This window comes from Oryctolagus cuniculus, chromosome 3, assembly GCF_964237555.1.
Source record: "Oryctolagus cuniculus chromosome 3, mOryCun1.1, whole genome shotgun sequence".
NCBI classification, from domain to species: Eukaryota; Metazoa; Chordata; class Mammalia; order Lagomorpha; family Leporidae; genus Oryctolagus; species Oryctolagus cuniculus.
The window spans coordinates 90,935,181-90,955,816 of NC_091434.1; the positions used below are offsets into that span (position 1 = coordinate 90,935,181).

Sequence of the window (20,636 nt, forward strand, 5' to 3'; positions counted from 1 at the left end):
GACTCCCAGGGTCTGTGTGGTGACTCTGCGCCTCTTGCCCCCACCACGCTCCTCTTCTCAGAATGAATCCACTTCAACAGCAGAGCTCAAAGAAACACTGCATGTACATCGACCTAGTGATTATGAAGGATTCCAACCCTGAAACTGCCAGATGAGAGATTCCCAGGGCAAAGTTTGTGCTGGCAACCGTGGAGGGGAAAGAGGAGCAGGAAGCTTCCTGGTCATCTCTGGGGCACAATACCCTCTCACTCTCTCCACATGTTGAGCAACCCAGAAATGCAGAAATTCTGTGACTCAGGAGTGTCTGAAGAGCTTTATCTCCATTTCCAATCCTCTGAGTTGTAAGCCCTGGGTCTTTGTAGTGACAGACCCTAGTCTGAGTCACTTCATTAGTATGAATCCATGTGTTATGGAAAGAGGCCCCTCATGAATAGCAAAAGATACTCCCACCTTTCACTCAGGAAATCCCAAGGGTTTCAGGAGCTCTGTAACTGGAAAGGGACAAATATATTTCTTATTATCCCACAGCATGCTACCTGAAGCAGCCTGCACTAAGGGGAGTGAATAAATTTGGGAGCCAGATAGATGATTTGTAAAAATTTTTAAATTTAAAAGTTCTTACTTATATGAAAGAGAGAGAGAGAGAGAGAGAGAGAGAGAATCTTCCTTCTACTAGTTCACTCCCCAAATGCCTGAAACAACCTTGTCTGGACCAGGCTGAAGTCAGGATCCAGGAATTCTATCCTTGTATCCCACATGGGTTGCTGGGGCCCTGGCACTTGGGTTATTTTCTGCTGTCTTTCCAGGCACCTTAGCATAAAGCTGGACTTGAACCAGCACTCTGATATGGTATGCTGGCATTACAAGTGGTGGCTTAACTGGTTGTGTGAAACCAGATAAATGGTCTAAATCTTGGCTCTGTTGCTTTGTGACCTTGATTAAATTACTTCGTGTCTCTGAACCTTAGAAACATCACCTATAAAATGGTGTGTATGTGTGTGTGTGTATGTGTGTATGTATATGAGTACCTACAGTTTTGACATCAACTAAAATATGTAATAGTATTTATCACAGTGCTTAGTTCATATCTACATTTCTTCCTTCCCGTCCTGTTCCGTCTTCTCCCTGCCCTGTGATTGCCTTCCAATCATAAATTTTTCTTGGTGTGTAAGTCAGTCATGCAGAAAAAGCCTCCACCTTCATCAGGCTGTTTGAAAGGAGCTAAGAAATCTGCTGCTGTATACTCTGTGTGCCACTGTTATGAAAGTGTTGTCTGGCTTCAAAGCACTAAAGGAATGCAAGCCTTTGGCAACTTTGCAAGTGTTAACCAGTTTGAAGGGGAGAGAAAGACATGAGCCACATGGAAGCTGTCTTTCATGGAGGAAATGAGGTAAGGAAAGAAGCAGTGGTAGTGGCTGCTGGGGTGAGGCTAGCAGACGCCATGATAAAGTCACACGGGTACCATGGGATGGGTAGTGGGTGTGGGGATGTGGAGTAATGAGGAAGGAGAAGCAAGGGCAGAGTGCATGCAGAGGACAAAGAGCCAGCAGCATTGGACTCGAAGCCTGCCAGGTACAGGAGTTTATGGTTCATCTCTTAAGTGTTTACATTCTTATATTGACATATTGACTGTCAAAAATGTAAACAGACATAAAGAAGTCGAAGCCTTCTTTTCTCTCTCCCCTTCTCTCTTTCTTCTTTTCTTTTTATTAACACCAAAGGTTTGCCTTTTGGCAAATGATCACGTAGGCACTTAACAGCACTGCAACGTCCAATTCAGCCCATTTGAATGAACAGTATCTCCCCAGGAGAACATTATCCACTCAGGCTTGATGGCACTGGGAAATCGTTTTAGCTTCTGGGCAGCATAGTGCCCACCCCCACCCCCCCAGTTCCTTCATTGCTGTAAATACTAATGCAAGGATTACAACACAGAATCCAGGGCTGTTTTGTTTGGCTTGTCATTACTATTTATACACACAAATACACACCTCTTTCCAAATTGTACCAAAGGAAACAGCGACACTGCATAGCTGCATATTAATTCATTTCCATGCAATGCTGGCCTCCTCTGAAAACATGCAATTTGGTTTGTTAAGAAAGCATGATTAATCTAAGAAGTATTAGTGGCATTCCAGACAGCTTCTAATTCGTGCCTGGAAGTATTTCTGCATCCCATTTTCATCAGGAAAAGAGATGTAACAATTTAGGGTCTAATGGTCAAATGGTTCTGCCACTACCCAGATAGCATCATTTATGCACCATGATTATGCTGATAGATATCTCCCATTTTGTCAGTTCCTTCTGTACCATTATCTACTCAGCTGGTTAGTTTCTGGCTTTCCTGTCATCCCCAAAGAAAAACAATTAGTTGTGTTCCCATTTCTGGTGCTAATCTTTGGTTTATTAGATATTTTCCCATAATTGCATTTCAGAGAATCTGCTGAGCTGCTGGAGAAGTTGGTGTGTAGCAGGCATGATTGTGAAATGTGGGAATGGTAATCCTGGGTTTCACCGGAAAGACAAATGTGGTATCAGAGGAAAATAGATTGTTGATGGTGGGGCTTAGAAAGAAACATTTGTTTTCCTCCTAGTCTTGGTTGTTAGATGAAATGATGACTTTGAGGAACAGGAGCTCTAAATTCTTTCTTCCTGCCTTGAAAGCACATTCAGTTAGGATTTTACGCTGGGTCCCTTCTCTCACTCTGTCAGGGGCTGGCACCCTGATGAAGACTGCTGTCAGCTTAAGATAAATCATATTTCAAACATTTTTTTCCCTTTCAGATTGGGCAGCCAGAATGAGTGCAAGGAATGTCAGTCTGTTGCCAGATCTGTCAATATTGGGTTTAGATCACAGTTAACTGGTGCCAGTTTAGTTAACTACCTGACAAAAAAGGCTCATAATATGCTGCAAAGAATGATTTCATTCTTAAAATGATAGATGCTCAAAGTCAGCAGGGATGCTGAAACTGACACTGGCCCTTTTAAAAATGACTTGATTGTGTTATGGAATAATGGAAGGAAGGGAAGCTTGACCTGGAAATAGATGGAGGTTGAAAAAAATCCCATCTTTATTTTATATGACTTATCTGCTAGTGTGTGTGTGTGTGTGTGTGTGTGTACACAATACCCTCCACTTGAGGCCAGGCAGAAATTTGTCATGTGGTAAAATAGCTTCTTGGTTAGCTCAGTCTGCTTGTAAGGGTCTTGTTGATATTTGAAATTCTAGGATAGAGTTCATACTTAAGACTGTTTAGGAATAGATCTGTTCAGTTGTATCTGTAAATAGGATCATCTGTGTTAACAAATAGAAGCAAAGAAAATACTATGGTTCATACACAGTTTATTTCTAGGTCTTTCATGCATCCAAGGCATATGTTTCTGGTCCGCTGATAGCTTTCTTACAAGTGACAGTTCAAGGATTCGTCCTTTTTTTTTCATCTGGCAGTTCTAGCATCTTATCACCAGCCTAGACCGGTGCTCCCTCATTTTTTTTTTTTTCACTTGTGAAAAAGCTTGTTTATTTCTCAAATGTTTACAATAGACAGGGGTGGGCTGGGGCTGAAGCCAGAAGCTAAAATCTCAGTTCAGGCCTCCCAAATGGCTGGTAGGAACTTAACTTCTGGAGCTATTACCTGTTGCCTCATAGGGTATGCCATTAGAAGGAACCGGGAAACAGGAGTTGAACTCAGGTTCAGCTGAACTCTGATATGGGTTGTGAGCATCTTACTTACTACCCTATGTGGTTGCTCCTGCTTCTCAAAATTTAACACATATAAATTAGTTGGAAAGCTTGCTAAAATGCAGGGTGTGTTTCAGATGGGAGGTCTCAGATTGGACCTAAGATTTTGCATTTCTAACAAGCTCTAGGTGATGTCAGTTCTGCTGGGTTCACGGATTCAGACTTTGAGAAGCAAGGATTAAAGCATCTCACCATCAGTTGCATTTAGCAAGAAAAGAAAAAAGACTAGGGAGCACGTTGAGAAGTTTTGTGGCGCAGGCGTGGAATTCACATATGCCACATTTGTGCACATTTTATTGCCCAGAACATAGGAAGTGGCTTCCTCAGCTCAAGGAAGGCTGGGAAATGTGGGTCAGCTGAATTTTCAGGAACAAATAAAAATTTTTTGGTAATCTTATGAAAATTCCTCCTAGATGTTCTTTCCCCCTACTCTTATCTTTTTTTTTTTTTTTTTTTGACAGGCAGAGTGGACAGTGAGAGAGACAGAGAGAAAGGTCTTCCTTTGCTGTTGGTTCACCCTCCAATGGCCACCGCGGCTGGTGCGCTGCGGCCGGCGCACCGCGCTGATCCGATGGCAGGAGCCAGGTGCTTCTCCTGGTCTCCCATGGGGTGCAGGGCCCAAGCACTGGGCCATCCTCCACTGCACTCCCTGGCCACAGCAGAGAGCTGTCCTGGAAGAGGGGCAACTGGGACAGAATCAGGCGCTCCGACCGGGACTAGAACCCAGTGTGCCGGTGCCGCAAGGTGGAGGATTAGCCTAGTGAGCCGCGGCGCCAGCCTTTCCCCCTACTCTTACTATTTTTTTTTTTTTTTTGGACAGGCAGAGTTAGACAGTGAGAGAGAGAGACAGAGAGAAAGGTTCCCCTTCCGTTTGGCCCCCCAAATGGCCGCTACGGCAGGTGCACTGCATCAATCCAAAGCCAGGAGCCAGGTGCTTCCTCCTGGTCTCCCATGTGGGTGCAGGACCCAAGCACTTGGACCATCCTCCACTGCCTTCCCGGGCCTCAGCAGAGAGCTGGACTGGAAGAGGAGCAACTGGGACAGAATGTGGCGCCCCAACCGGGACTAGAACCTGGAGTGCCGGTGCCGCAGGTGGAGGATTATCCTAGTGAGCCGTGGCCCAGCCATTATTATTTATTTTTTGAAACACTGGCCGTTTGCTGATCTTTTCTGGGAATGATAATATCTGGAACCTATCAATAATGGAGAAAAGCATGTGGTCTACAAATGCAGTAGAATATTATTCAGGTATAAAAAAGCAAAAGGTTGTTTTGAGCATAGTTTCATTAACCTTATAGATTAGAAAAGAGGTTGGATCATGATTTGCACACCCAGAATACTAAGGTGAAGTGATCCTAACATACCAAGAAAAATGTATTCCAAGTCCTCAGGGGATGCCTGAAACTTCAGATAGTACTAAAACCTATATACACTAAGTTTTTTCTACACATCCTACACAGACATGTCTATGATAATGTTTAATTTGCAAATCAGGCACAAGAGATAGTCTTTTATTTATTGGAAAACAATAATAACTATTAAAAAAGTAGAATGATTATAACAACATATTATAATAAAATGACGTGGCTATGGCCTCTCTGTCTCTCTTTTTAAAATTTTATCTAAGTTATACAAGTTTCATGTATTTCATATATACAGATTTAGGAACATAATGATGCTTCCCATACTACCCCCCTTCCTGCCCATGTTGCAACAATTCCTCCACTGCACTCCCGGGCCACAGCAGAGAGCTGGCCTGGAAGAGGGGCAACTAGGACAGAATCCGGTGCCCCAGCCGGGACTGGAACTCTGTGTGCCAGCGCCGCAGGCGGAGGATTAGCCTATTGAGCCACGGCGCCGGCTCCATATCTTAACTATTGTGAATTGTGCTGCAATGAACATGAGGGTCAGATAATTCATAGGCTAATTTTTTTGGTTTGGGTGAATTCCCAGGAGTGGGATGGCTGGATCATATGTTAGATCTATATTCAGATATCTGAGGTATCTTCATACTATCTTCCACAGTGGCTGTACCAGTTTACATTCTCACCAGCAGTGGATTAGGGCACCTTTTTCCCCACATCCTAACCAGATTTTGTTGTCTGTTGATTTCTGTATGAGAGCCATTCTAACTGGGGTGAGGTGATCCTCATTGTGCTTATTTATTTATTTATTTGACAGGTAGAGTTATAGACAGTGAGAGAGAGAGACAGAGAGAAAGATCTTCCTTCCGTTGGTTCATTCCCCAAATGGCTGCTATGGCCGGAGCTGCGCCGATCCAAGGCCAGGATCCAGGAGCTTCTTCCTGGTCTCCCATGTGGGTGCAGGGGCCCAAACACTTGGGCCATCCTCCACTGCTCTCCTGGGCCACAGCAGAAAGCTGGACTTGAAGAGGAAAAACCAGGACTAGAACCCGGCACCCATATGGGATGCTGGCGCCGCAGGTGGAGGTTTACCAAGTGAGCCAGGGCGCGAGCCCTTCATTGTGGTTTTGATTTGCATTTCCCTGGTGGCTAGTGATCCTAAGGATTTTTCATGTGTATGATGGCCATTTTATTTTCCTTTCTTGAAAAATGCCTGTTCAAACCCTCTGCCCATTTTCTAACTAGATTGTTGGTTTTGTCATTGTTGAATTTATTGAGCTCTTTATAGATTCTTGATGTTAATCTGTTATCAGTTGCGGCGGAGCCAAGATGGCGGAATAGTGAGGGCGCGCACCGATAGTCTGGGAAAATTTAGTTTAATAAAAGGGGAATTACGGTAGCCTCAGAAAAAAGAACCAGGAAAATATTGCAGACGAAACTCTTCTGGATCCAGTGGGCGTAAATTGGAGGACCTACTGGGAGAACAAGGTCGCCCACCACGCGCGAAAGCCTAGCCGAAGGACCGAGCCGCGGGACGGAGCCGCGGAAGCCGAGCCGCGGAAGCCGAGCCGCGGGACTGAGCTGCGCAAGCTGCAGGGTCTGCGCGCAAGTGCTCAAAGGGGAGTGCAACAGCGGGGAGACTTGGGACGTCCAGGGCTCCGAGTCCACACATCGGCGCTGGAAGGGGAGCAGACCTGCGTGGAGAGCGTGGGAGCCCACAGTTCGGGACACCAGCGGCAGACTCAACACACCAGCGCTGGAACGCGAGGGCGAGCAAGACAAAGAGCAGGCGCCATCTTGGACATACGTCATAAGCAGAGTGACCTCAGGTCTGCACCGGCCCTGAGCCTAGCAGAAAAACCTGACTCTGGGCGGGGCGAATCAACAGGAGATTAGGACCTAGTAAATTTGTGGTGCTACTGAACTGAGACTGTGAAAAAAGAGACGGTGGGGGAGAGAACTCACGGAATTCACGTGAGCACTCTCCAGAGACGCTACAATTCCGTAACTTTGGCAACCCAGTGGGAGACTGAAGGAGAATTTGAGCCCACTCCGAGGGCCGAACAGATTCCCTGTGTGGTCCTTGGGAAAGAGCATCCGATCTCTGGCTCCTGTGGGTATATCATTTGCCTGCTAACTACCTCCAACTTCGTTCAGCTGTGCAGAATAACTTCCCTTTTGAATCAAAAAAAAAAAAAAAAGAGAGAGAGAGAGAGAGAGAAAGGTTTACCACGCCCAACCTGGGAGTGTCACCTTTGGCACACCAAACAGAGCTCTCAGGCCACACCCATCTCAAGCCCTAAGGCTCCATCAAAAACAGATAGTCCACTTAATCTAGAGTCATAGTATAACAAGAAAAAGCACCACAGTGAAGAAACCAAATATCTCCAATATGACAAATAACAAACGCAAAAACCAAGGTAATAAAAACAAGGAAGTCACCATGAAGCCCTCAAATGAAAAAGACACCCCAATTCAAGATTATGAGGATGATGACATAGAAGAAATGCAAGAAGCAGATCTCAAAAAATTGATAAGAACATTAAGAAGTTCTCAAAAACAAATTCTTGAACTACAGAAATCCTTAATGGACAAGATAGAAAATCTCTCTCGTGAAAATGAAATATTAAGGAGGAATCAAAATGAAACGAAACAACTAGTACAACAGGAAACTGGGATAGTGACTGAAGTGAAGAATTCAATAGATCAAATGAAAAACACAATAGAGAGCCTTACAAACAGAATGGGAGAGGCAGAAGAGAGAATATCAGACTTAGAAGACAGAGAACAGGAAAGGATACAGTCAGACCAAAGAAAAGACGAGGAAATAAGAAATCTAAAACATATTGTCGGGAATCTTCAGGATACTATTAAAAAACCCAACATTCGGGTTCTAGGAGTTCCTGAAGGCATGGAGAGGGAGAAAGGATTAGAAGGCCTTTTTAGTGAGATATTAGCAGAAAATTTCCCAGGTTTGGAGAAGGACAGAGAAATCCTAGTACAGGAAGCTCACAGAACCCCTAATAAACATGACCAAAAGAGATCCTCACCACGACACGTTGTAATCAAACTCTCCACAGTGAAACATATAGAAAAGATCCTAAAATGTGCAAGAGAGAAACATCAGATTACTCTCAGAGGATCTCCAATCAGACTCACAGCTGACTTCTCATCAGAAACTCTACAAGCTAGGAGGGAATGGCGAGATATAGCCCAGGTACTAAGAGAGAACAACTGCCAGCCCAGAATATTATATCCTGCAAAGCTATCATTTGTGAATGAAGGTGAAATAAAGACTTTTCATAACAAACAGAAATTGAAAGAATTTGTTGCCACTCGTCCAGCCCTGCAAAAGATGCTTAAAGATGTGTTACACACAGAAACACAGAAACACGGTCATCAATATGAAAGAAGGTAAAGGAAGGAAAGCTCACAGCAAAAGATCACAGGGAATTCAAAGCATATATTAGAACTTATCTTTGGCAAATGGCAGGGCAAAGTTACCACTTATCATTAGTCACATTGAACGTGAATGGCCTGAACTGTCCAGTTAAAAGACACCGTTTGGCTGATTGGGTTAAGGAACAAAACCCATCTATTTGCTGCTTACAAGAAACACATCTTTCCAACAAAGATCCATACAGACTGAAAGTGAAAGGCTGGAAAAAGATATACCATGCCAACAGAAATGAAAAAAGAGCAGGCGTAGCCATCTTAATATCAGACACCATAAACTTTACTACAAAAACCGTTAAGAGAGACAAAGAGGGACACTACATAATGATTAAGGGATCAATTCAACAGGAAGATATAACAATTATCAATGTATATGCACCTAACTACAGGGCACCGGTTTATCTAAAAGATTTGTTAAGGGACTTAAAGGGAGACTTAGACCCCAATACAATAGTACTGGGGGACTTCAATACTCCACTCTCAGAAATAGACAGATCAGCTGGACAGAAGATCAACAAGGATACAGTAGATTTAAAGGACACTATAGCCCAAATGGATCTAACAGATATATACAGAACTTTCAATCCTACAGCTAAAGATTTTACATTCTTCTCAGCAGTACATGGAACCTTCTCTAGGATTGACCACATACTAGGCCATAAAGCAAGTCTCAGCAAATTCAAAAGAATTAGAATCATATAATGCAGCTTCTCAGACCATAAAGGAATGAAGTTGGAAATGAACAACTCAGGAATCCCTAGAGCATATGCAAACACATGGAGATTGAACAACATGCTCCTGAATGAACAATGGGTCATAGAAGAAATCAAAAGAGAAATCAAAAACTTTCTGGAAGTAAATGAGGATAACAGCACAACATACCAAAACTTATGGGACGCAGCAAAAGCAGTGTTAAGAGGAAAGTTTATATCAATAGGTGCCTACATCAAGAAATTGGAAAGGCACCAAATAGATGAGCTTTCTATTCACCTCAAGGATCTAGAAAACCTACAGCAAACCAGACCCAAATCTAGTAGGAGAAGAGAAATAATTAAAATCAGAGAAGAAATCAACAGGATTGAATCAAGAAAAACATTCCAAAAAATCAGCCAAACGAGGAGCTGGTTTTTTGAAAAAATAAACAAAATTGACACCCCATTGGCCCAACTAACTAAAAAAAGAAGAGAAAAGACCCAAATCAATAAAATCAGAGATGAAAAAGGAAATGTAACAACAGACACCACAGAAATAAAAAGAATCATCAGAAATTACTACAAGGACTTGTATGCCAGCAAACAGGGAAACCTATCAGAAATGGATAGATTCCTGGACACATGCAACCTACCTAAATTGAACCAGGAAGACACCGAAAACCTAAACAGACCCATAACTGAGACAGAAATTGAAACAGTAATAAAGGCCCTCCCAACAAAGAAAAGCCCAGGACCAGATGGATTCACTGCTGAATTCTACCAGACATTTAAAGAAGAACTAACTCCAATTCTTCTCAAACTATTCAGAACAATCGAAGAAGAGGGAATCCTCCCAAATTCTTTCTATGAAGCCAGCATCACCTTAATTCCTAAGCCAGAAAAAGATGCAGCACTGAAAGAGAATTACAGACCAATATCCCTGATGAACATAGATGCAAAAATCCTCAATAAAATTCTCGCCAATAGAATGCAACAACACATCAGAAAGATCATCCACCCAGACCAAGTGGGATTTATCCCTGGTATGCAGGGATGGTTTAATGTGCGCAAGACAATCAATGTGATACACCACATTAACAGACTGCAGAAGAAAAACCATATGATTATCTCAATAGATGCCGAGAAAGCATTTGATAAAATACAACACCCGTTCATGATGAAAACTCTAAGCAAACTGGGTTTGGAAGGAACATTCCTCAATACAATCAAAGCAATCTATGAAAAACCCACAGCCAACATCCTATTGAATGGGGAAAAGTTGGAAGCATTTCCACTGAGATCTGGGACCAGACAGGGATGTCCACTCTCACCACTGCTATTCAATATAGTTCTGGAGGTTCTAGCCAGAGCTATTAGGCAAGAAAAAGAAATTAAAGGGATACAAATTGGGAAGGAAGAACTCAAACTATCCCTCTTTGCAGATGACATGATTCTTTATTTAGGGGACCCAAAGCACTCTACTAAGAGACTATTGGAACTCATAGAAGAGTTTGGCAAAGTAGCAGGGTATAAAATCAATGCACAAAAATCAACAGCCTTTGTATACACAGACAATGCCATGGCTGAGGAAGAACTTCTAAGATCAATCCCATTCACAATAGCTACAAAAACAATCAAATACCTTGGAATAAACTTAACCAAGGACGTTAAAGATCTCTACGATGAAAATTACAAAACCTTAAAGAAAGAAATAGAAGAGGATACCAAGAAATGGAAAAATCTTCCATGCTCATGGATTGGAAGAATCAATATCATCAAAATGTCCATTCTCCCAAAAGCAATTTATAAATTCAATGCAATACCAATCAAGATACCGAAGACCTTCTTCTCAGATCTGGAAAAATTGGTGCTGAAATTTATATGGAGGCACAAGAGACCTCGAATAGCTAAAGCAATCTTGTACAACAAGAACAAAGCCGGAGGCATCACAATACCAGATTTCAGGACATTCTACAGGGCAGTTGTAATCAAAACAGCATGGTACTGGTACAGAAACAGATGGATAGACCAATGGAACAGAATTGAAATACCAGAAATCAACCCAAACATCTACAGCCAACTTATATTCGATCAAGGATCTAAAACTAATTCCTGGAGCAAGGACAGTCTATTCAATAAATGGTGCTGGGAAAACTGGATTTCCACGTACAGAAGCATGAAGCAAGACCCCTACCTTACACCTTACACAAAAATCCACTCAACATGGATTAAAGACCTAAATCTACGACCTGACACCATCAAGTTACTAGAGAACATTGGAGAAACCCTTCAAGATATTGGCACAGGCAAAGAGTTTCTGGAAAAGACCCGGGAGGCACAGGCAGTCAAAGCCAAAATTAACTATTGGGATTGCATCAAATTGAGAAGTTTCTGTACTGCAAAAGAAACAGTCAGGAGAGTGAAGAGACAACCGACAGAATGGGAAAAAATATTTGCAAACTATGCAACAGATAAAGGGTTAATAACCAGAATCTACAAGGAGATCAAGAAACTCCACAAAAACAAAACCAACAACCCAATTAGGAGATGGGCCAAGGACCTCAATAGACACTTTTCAAAAGAGGAAATCCAAATGGCCAACAGGCACATGAAAAAATGTTCAAGGTCATTAGCAATCAGGGAAATGCAAATCAAAACCACATTGAGGTTCCACCTCACCCCGGTTAGAATGGCTCACATTCAGAAATCCACCAACAACAGATGCTGGCGAGGATGTGGGGAAAAAGGGACACTAACCCACTGTTGGTGGGAATGCAAGCTGGTCAAGCCACTATGGAAGTCAGTCTGGAGATCCCTCAGGAACCTGAAGATAACCCTACCGTTCGACCCAGCCATCCCACTCCTTGGAATTTACCCAAAGGAATTTAAATTGGCAAACAAAAAAGCAGTCTGCACCCTAATGTTTATTGCAGCACAATTCACAATAGCTAAGACCTGGAACCAACCTAAATGCCCATCAACGGTAGACTGGATAAAGAAATTATGGGATATGTACTCTTTAGAATACTATACCGCAGTAAGAAACAACGAAATCCAGTCATTTGCAACAAAATGGAGGAATCTGGAACACATCATGCTGAGTGAAATAAGCCAGTCCCAAAGGGACAAATACCATATGTTCTCCCTGATTGGTGACAACTGACTGAACACCAAAAAGGAAACCTGTTGAAGTGGAATGGACACTATGGGAAACGGTGACTTGATCAGCATAGCCCTGACTGTTAATGAACAACTTAATACATTATCCCTCTTAGTATTTTTTTTGTCTGTTCTACTTAATATGACTGGTTTAATTCTGTAATTAATACACAGTTATTCTTAAGTGTTGAAATTTAACTGAAATGTGATCCCTGTTAAACATAAGAGTAGGAATAAGAGAGGGAAGAGATGTATAATTTGGGACATGCTCAAGCTGACTTGCCCCAAATGGTAGAGTTAGAAACGTACCAGGGTACTCCAATTTAATCCCATCAAGGTGGCATGTACCAATGCCATCTCACTAGTCCAAGTGATCAATTTCAGTTCACAATTGATCATAATGAAAGGACTAAGAGTCAAAGGGAGCACATAAGCAAGTCTAGTACCTGATAACACTAACCGATAGAATAAATAAAGGGGAGAGTGATCCAACATGGGAAGCGAGATACTCAGCAGACTCATAGAATGGCAGATGTCCTAAATAGCACTCTGGCCTCAGAATCAGCCCTAAAGGCATTCGGATCTGGCTGAAAAGCCCATGAGAGTATTTCAGGCATGGAAAGCCAAGACACTCTGGCAAAAGATCTCTGTGAGTGAGATCTCAGTGGAAAGAACAGGTCTTCAAAGAAGGAGGTACCTTTCTCTGAAGGGAGGAGAGAACCTCCACTTTGACTATGACCTTGTCTAAACAAGATAAGAATCGGAGAACTCAGAGGGCTTCCATAGCCTTGGAAACTCATGACTGGAGCATGGGGAGATTACTGATGCCATAGACAGGAGTGTCAATTGGTAAAGTCAACAACAGGAGTCACTGTGCACTTACTCCTCATGTAGGATCTCTGTCCTTAATGTGCTGTGCATTGAGATTTAATGCTATAACGAGTACTCAAACAATATATTTCACTTTGTGTTTCTATGGGGGTGCAAACTGTTGAAAGCTTTACTTAATGCATACTAAACTGATCTTCTGAAAAAAAAAAAAAGAAAAGAAAAGAAACTATCAACTCCCAACTTGACTCTCACTGGGATTAAACATGACAATAGGTCTGATCTGATTTCATCATCATTAAAAAAAAATCATCTATTATTTTTCACTTTATGTTTCTGTGTGGGAGCAAACTGTTGAAATCCTTACTTAATGTATACTAAGCTGATCTTCTGTATATTAAGATAATCGAAAATGAATCTTGATGTGAATGGAAGGGGAGAGGGAGCGGGAAAGGGGAGGGTTGTGGGTGGGAGGGAAGGTATGGGGGGGAAGCCATTGTAATCCATTATTCGTACTTTGGAAACTTATATTCATTAAATAAATAAAAAAAAATCTGTTATCAGTTGCGTAGTTTGCAAATACTTTCTCCCATTTAGTTGGTTGTGTCTTCACTTTGCTGAGTGTTTCTTTTTCAGAACAGCAGCATCCCAATTTGATATAATCCCCGTTTGTCAATTTTGGCTTTGATTGTCTGTGCTTCTGGGTCTTTTCCAAGAAGTCTTTGCCTGTGCCAATGGTTTGCAGAGATTCCCTCAATGTTCTCTTATAATTTGATTGTATTGGGTTATAGATTTAGGTATTTGATTCATTTTGAGTGGAGGGGTCTAGTTTTACATGTCTGACTGTGGAGATCTAGTTTTCCTAGCACTATTTGTTGAAGGGACTGTCCTTGCTCCAGGTATTGATTTTTACTCATTTGTCAAAGATAAGTTGATTGTACATGCATGTATTGATTTCTGGAATTTCTATTCTGTTCCATTGAATAACTCTTCTGTTTTTGTGCCAGTACCAAGCTGTTTTGATTATAAATGCCCTATAGTATGTCTAGAATTCTGGTTGTGATGCCTCTGGCTTTGTTTTCATTGTATAGCATTTCAGGATCTCTTGTGTATAAATATGAATTTAACATCTTTTTTTCTAGATCTGCAAAGAATGTTGCTGATATTTTGATTAGAATCATGTTGAATCTAAATTGCTTTCTTTACTATGGACATTTTGATAATATTGGTTCTTTGAATCCATGAACATGGAAGAATTTTCCATTTTTTAATGTCTTCTATTTATTTCTTTAATGTTTTGTAATTTTCATCATAGAGATCTTTGACATCCTTGGTTAAATTTATTCCAAATAATAATAAATAAAACAATAAAACAAAGTTCTTAATTCTGTTTGTAGGTATATTGAATGGCATTAATTTTAAAATTTCTTTATCAACATGGCATTGTCTGTATATAAAAAGGCTATTAATTTTTGTGTGTTGATTTTATAACCTGTCACTTTCCAAACTCTTTTTGAGTTCCAATAGTTTCTCAGTGGAGTCTTTTGGATCCCCTATATATAGAATTATGTCATCTGCAAATAGCGATATTTTGATTTTCTCCTTTCCAACTTGTATCCTTTTAATTTCTTTTTCTTGCTAAATGGCTCTGGCTAAAACTTCCCGGACTATATTGAGTAGCAATGGTGAGATTGGGCATCCTTGTTTGGTACTGAATCTTAATGGGATTACTTTCAGCTTATCCCATTCAGCAGGATGCTGAGTTTGTCATAAATTACCTTGATTGTGTTGAGGAATGTTTCTCAAATACCCAACTTGCTTAGGGTTTTCAGCATGAGAGGATGTTATATTTTATCAAGTGCTTTTTCTATATCTAGTGAAATAAATATATGGTTTTATTAATCATTTTTAAGGTGATGTATCATATTTATAAATTTGTGAATGTTGATCCATCCCTGAATATCCCGCCCCCTTCCCCTCCTCTCTTCTTCCTCCTCCCTCTCCCCCTCCTCTTCTCCTTCCTTTTCCTCCTCCCCCTCCTCTCCTTCCCCTTCCTCCTCACGTTCCTCCTCCCTCCACTCCTGTTCTTCTTCCTCCTCCCCCTCCTCCTCCCCCCACTCCTTCTCCCATTCCTCCTTCTTTACACCCCCTCCTCCCACTCCCCCTCCCCCTTCCTCTTCCCTGTCCTCCTCCCCCTTCTCCTCCTCCTGCTCCTCCTCCCCCTTTCTCCTCCTCCCCTCCTCCTCCTCCCTCTCCTCTTCTTGTTTTTCTTAGGTCTTTTTATTTTTATTTTTTTTTTTTGACAGGCAGAGTTAGACAGTGAGAGAGAGAGAGAGACAGAGAGAAAGGTCTTCCTTCCGTTGGTTCACTCCCAAATGGCCGCTACGGCCGGCGCACTGCGCTGATCCTAATCCAGGAGCCAGGTGCTTCCTCCTGGTCTCCCATGTGGTTGTAGGGCCCAAGCACTTGGGCCATCCTCCACTACAATCCGAAGCCACAGCAGAGAGCTGGCCTGGAAGAGGAGCAACCAGGACAGAACCGGCACCCCAACCAGGACTAGAACCCAGGGTGCCAGCGCCGCAGATGGAGGATTAGCCAAGTGAGCCGCAGCGCCGGCCTTTCTTCGGTCTTAATGAGATTTCCAATGGTTTGTCTTCTACCTTGGATATTCTTTCTTATGCCTCACCAAGTCTGTTGCTAAGGCTTTCCACTACATTTTTTATTTAATCATTCATAAATGAGAGTTTTGCAGAGTACAGTATTCTAGGTTGGCAGTTTTTTTCTCTTATGACTTGGATAAGTCTTACCATTCTCTGATAGCCCATAGAGTCTGATGGGAAGTCATCTCTGAGTCTAATTGGAGATCTTTTGAAAATAATCTGGTTGGCCAGCACCATGGCTCACTAGGCTAATCCTCTGCCTGCGGCACTGGCACCTTGGGTTCTAGTCCCAGTTGGTGCGCCGGTTCTGTTCCAGTTACTCCTCTTCCAGTCTAGCTCTGTGCTGTGGCCTGGGAAAGCAGTGGAAGATGGCCCAAGTGCTTGAGTCCTGCACCCACATGGGAGACCAGGAGGAAGCACCTGGCTCCTGGCTTTGGATTGATGCAGTGCAACTGACGTAACGGCCATTTGTGGGGTGAACCAACGGAAGGAAGACCTTTCTCTCTGTCTCTCTCTCTCACTGTCTAACTCTGCCTGTCCAAAAAAAAAAAAAAAAAAAAAAGGAAGAAAGAAAGAAATCTGGCATATCTCTCATGCACATTTTAGAATCTTCTTTATGTTTTCCTGTGGAAAGTTTGACAATAATGTGTCATGATGAAGATCTTTTCGAGTCATGTATGTTAGGACTTATGTGGTTTTTCTGTAATTGGATGTCCATTCTTTTCTGCAAAGTGGGGAAGTTTGCTATAATTTTTTCACTAAATAAGCTTCTAGTCCATTCAGTCTTTTCAGACTTTCAGGAACTCCTAAGACACATTTGTTGGGTCATTTGACAGTATTCCATAAATCTCTAGCTTTGTTTTTATGTTTTCTAATTTTTTCTTCTTTTTTTATCTGACTGAAAGATTTCCAAAGATTTGTCTTCTAGCTCAGATATTTTTTCTTCTCCTTCACCAAGTCTGTTGTTAAAGCTTTCCACTGCATTTTATTTGATCTATTGAATTCTTAATTTCTAATATTTCATTTTATTTCTCTTTAAAATCTCAACTTCATGGGAAAAATTTTCATTCATTTCATGTGTGGTTTTTTTTTTTTAGTTCATGGATTTGCTTCTGATTGTTTCTGAGTAATTCTATGATTAATTTTTTGAATTCCATTTCTGGCATTTCAACAATCTCTTCATCTTCACATTCTAACAATAGAATGTTGTTGTGCTCCTTTGTGTATGTGGGGGTAATGATGTCTTCCTTATTCTTGTTTCTTGAATTTCTGTATTTATTTTTAGACACTGATGGAGTTATTTGGTTTTTTCCTCTGATGGCTTTTATATTTGAATTATGCCTCTGTGGCTTTGTGGGATATCTGCACTTTTAATGAATACCAACAGTTGTGTGGTGGCTGTGGCCCAGGAGCTCTGGTCAGTACTCCAGGGTGGGACAAGTATCCCGGGTAGCACCCAAGTTTGGTGTGGTAGATCTCCTCTTGTTAACAGAAAGAGGGGGAATGGTTACCTCTTGGTGTGATCACAAAAGATCCTCCAAGGTGAGTAATGCCCTCATGTTAGCCCCCAGTGGGTTCAACACTCATCCACATCACTGTATGAATCACACAAATGATCTGTACAGTCCTCACTCTGAGCACGTTCCCCACTGCAATGATCTGCCCCAAGCAACCAAGGAGCTGTGGAGCCATACCCAGTGAGTGCCCAGAGTCCCATCTATACCCTGCACCCTGTCACAGAGTCACTAATCCCAGTGGCCTCAGTACACAAGGATCCCACAGATGCTGGGTGCAGAGGTTTCATTCTCTACTGCCAGCCTGCCCAGTTAACAGGGAAGCAGATGTTCCCCAGGCCAGCTCTGCCAAGGCATCTGTTGGGAGGCTAGGGGTGACTCACAGTCCTATGTCCTCCTAGCCAGTCTCAAAGTCACTGGGTCTATGAATTCTTCCTTCCACTAGAATCTCTGGACCATAGTCATACACAAGAGCCACTGGCTGATTGCTGCCCTCTCCTTGCCACTGCCAGCAATACTGCTGAGTAGTTGGCAGCCTGCCTTATCCTGTTGCTATCCATGTACACAGAAGCTTCTGCAGCTGCCACCCAAAGCCAAAATGTTGCCCACCCTTTCTCAGGTGGGCAGTGGGTGTTGTTGAGGGGAGCTTGGGGGGAGATAGACACATCCCTTTTGCTTCCACTGGGTCTGCGGGTAACTGCTCATAACCCCTAGCCCCTAGGGTTCCAGTTCAGACTCATGCATGCTCCCCCTCAAGCTATGTCACCACAATTGCTGCAGTCTTATCTCATCCCTGTCTCCAGGCTGCCACTGGGTCTGGCTCTCAGCTGCTGCAGTGGTGTGTTGTGTCTGTGTTTGCGTTGTGTGTCTACACCTTCCACCACACAGGTCTACAGCATTCCTCTTCCTTTTATAGGATTTTCAGTGTGGTTTTCTTTCTAATTCTCACTTGAAAGTGCACTTCCTACCCTTTTTTCCCTCTATTTATCCCTAGCCTAGTGCATTATGGCACAGCATGTTGTTATGTAATCTGCCATCTTGGAATTCCCATCTCTGTCTCTTTATATATTTACTGCAGTAGTCAGTTTAATAAGCAAGATAACTAATGAGCAAGTAGCATATACAGCATAGGTATGCTGGATAAAGGGATGATTTTGTTCAGAGCAGGAAGAAGCTTGATTGTGCAAGATTTCATCATGCTGCTCAGAACAACATGCAATTTAAAATTTACAAATTTACTTATTTGTAGAAATTTTCATTTAATATTTTCAGACCATGATTGATGGTGGTAACTGAACCCACTGAAAATGAAACCATGGGCAAGGGGTCTACTGGATGCAGAGTGGATGTGGCCTCTCTGTGGCAAATAGAGCAGCTGCGACGTGCAGTGTTCTGTTGCTCCTCCTGGAGCCCTCTGTAGTTTCTTGCAATGGCAGCACATATGTCCTTCTCCTTCCCCTATTCTTATTGCAGGATTTGCCTTATTCCTTAATGGAATAGAGTTTTCTTGCAGATGTGTGCTGTGTTTGTATTCATATGGTGCATTTTCCCCCAAGAGGTTTCAAGAGCCATTTAAGCCATGTAATTCATTTTAAATAGCTTAGTGAAAAGCTAGCTGGACTCAAACTCAGAGTACAATTTCAAAAATTGCATATGTTTTTTAAAAGTTGGTCATCAAACACATATAGAAGGGCATGCCTTGGGGTCAGTTCGTGTGACACTTGTTTGATTGCAGTTTGTGGTCATCACAACATAATCCAGTTATTTAAGCTGTAGATGAGAAATAATGGAGAGTTCTATTATTTCTACAATTTTATGCCAGACTGGGGCAGAGGAAATCCCCAAAGCTTCTATTAAGCTTTGATATGCTTTGCAATTATATTTTCCCAACTTAGATGTGGTTTGCAAAGTAAATGAGGTTATAGCAGTTGGCAGTTTTTCAAGCCTAATAAATGTGTTTGGCCCACAAAGCTGTGCTGATAAAATAGCTTTTTTTAGTTATTCCTGTTTTTTCACTTATACACCTGCATGGAATTGTTTGTTTAGCCAAGAAGAAGAAATCAATAACAAAGGAAGTTTATTGTTTCATAAATAAACTGCCAGTTCCTTCTCTTTCCTCAAGGGATTTGTTCTATTCTGTGATACTTCTGAACAAATGTGATATTAGATATGTGTTTCTAAGCTGTGGTAGAAATTTCATTTGATAGCATATATCAGGGACAGAGCCTACATACACAGAATCTACCAAAGTTTCAATGAATCTGCAACCATGTGTGCCAGTTTCTTCCTTTATGACTTTCTTCACACATTTGAGAAAATGATAGCTAGTTTCATAGTAGCATTTGCTTCATCTATGCTTACTTCTTTAAGAATAATTCTGTATTTTGGGTCCAACTCCACTGTGGTCCACCATTTACTTTGCTTGTGGTTGTTGCCTTGAACTCTTGGATCCTGGCCCCTCAAAGGTCTTATCCCTGTGTATATATAAGCAGGAGGGTGATTAGATCAGATCACCCTTCTTCATCTCGCCCTGTTCCTTCTGTTCACACTTAATCAAATACCTGTTTTATGCGACTTCACTAAGATGTTAGAGAAACTAAAGGTAACTCTGTCCTAGGAAGAGAAATATTTTCTTTTAATTTATTTGGGAAGCAGATAGAGAGAAAGGGGAGAGGGGCAAGGGGAGGGGGGGAGAGGGGAAGAGAGAGAGAGAGAGAGAGAAAGAGAGAGAGAGAGAGATTTCCCACATGCTGGTTCATTCTCTGGATGTCTGCAATGGCTAGGGCCTGAAGCTGGAAGCCAGAACTCAATGCAGATCTCCCACATGAGTGGCAGGGACCCACCTACTTGAGCCATCACTATTGCCTCCCAGTATCTGCATTAAGCAGGAGTCCAGAGTCAGGAGCCAAGCCAGTTGTTGAACACAGGCATGCCAGTGTGGGGCACAGATAACCTAACTAGTTCCTCAGCTGCTAGATCTAACTTCTCACCCTTTCCTTTATTGTAGAGAGAATTTTAAATTCCATGTCTCATCTGAAAGTTTCTATAATTCAATGGAAAACATAGTGTTTAAATTCTTTCTAGGTGTTCTCAAGCAAAAACTCAGTAGCTAGTCTTGTTTCCTGACTATGTTTCCTTGCTTTTGAAAGGAGGACCACCTCCTTCTGGAAAAACTCTATAGATCAGATCCTCACTTCTTATGAGGTCAGTATTGCCCTAGA

At 42.0% G+C, this 20,636-nt stretch overlaps 1 long non-coding RNA gene across 1 annotated transcript in view; it reads left to right on the forward strand.

The window, feature by feature from the left end:
• Positions 1-855: 855 nt before the first annotated feature.
• LOC138849110 (uncharacterized) overlaps positions 856-20,636 on the forward strand; it is a 56,878-nt gene continuing 37,097 nt past the window's right edge. Inside the window, exon 1 of the long non-coding RNA XR_011387530.1 lies at positions 856-1,390. This is a non-coding gene — a long non-coding RNA (uncharacterized lncRNA). The remainder of the gene's footprint in view (positions 1,391-20,636) is intronic.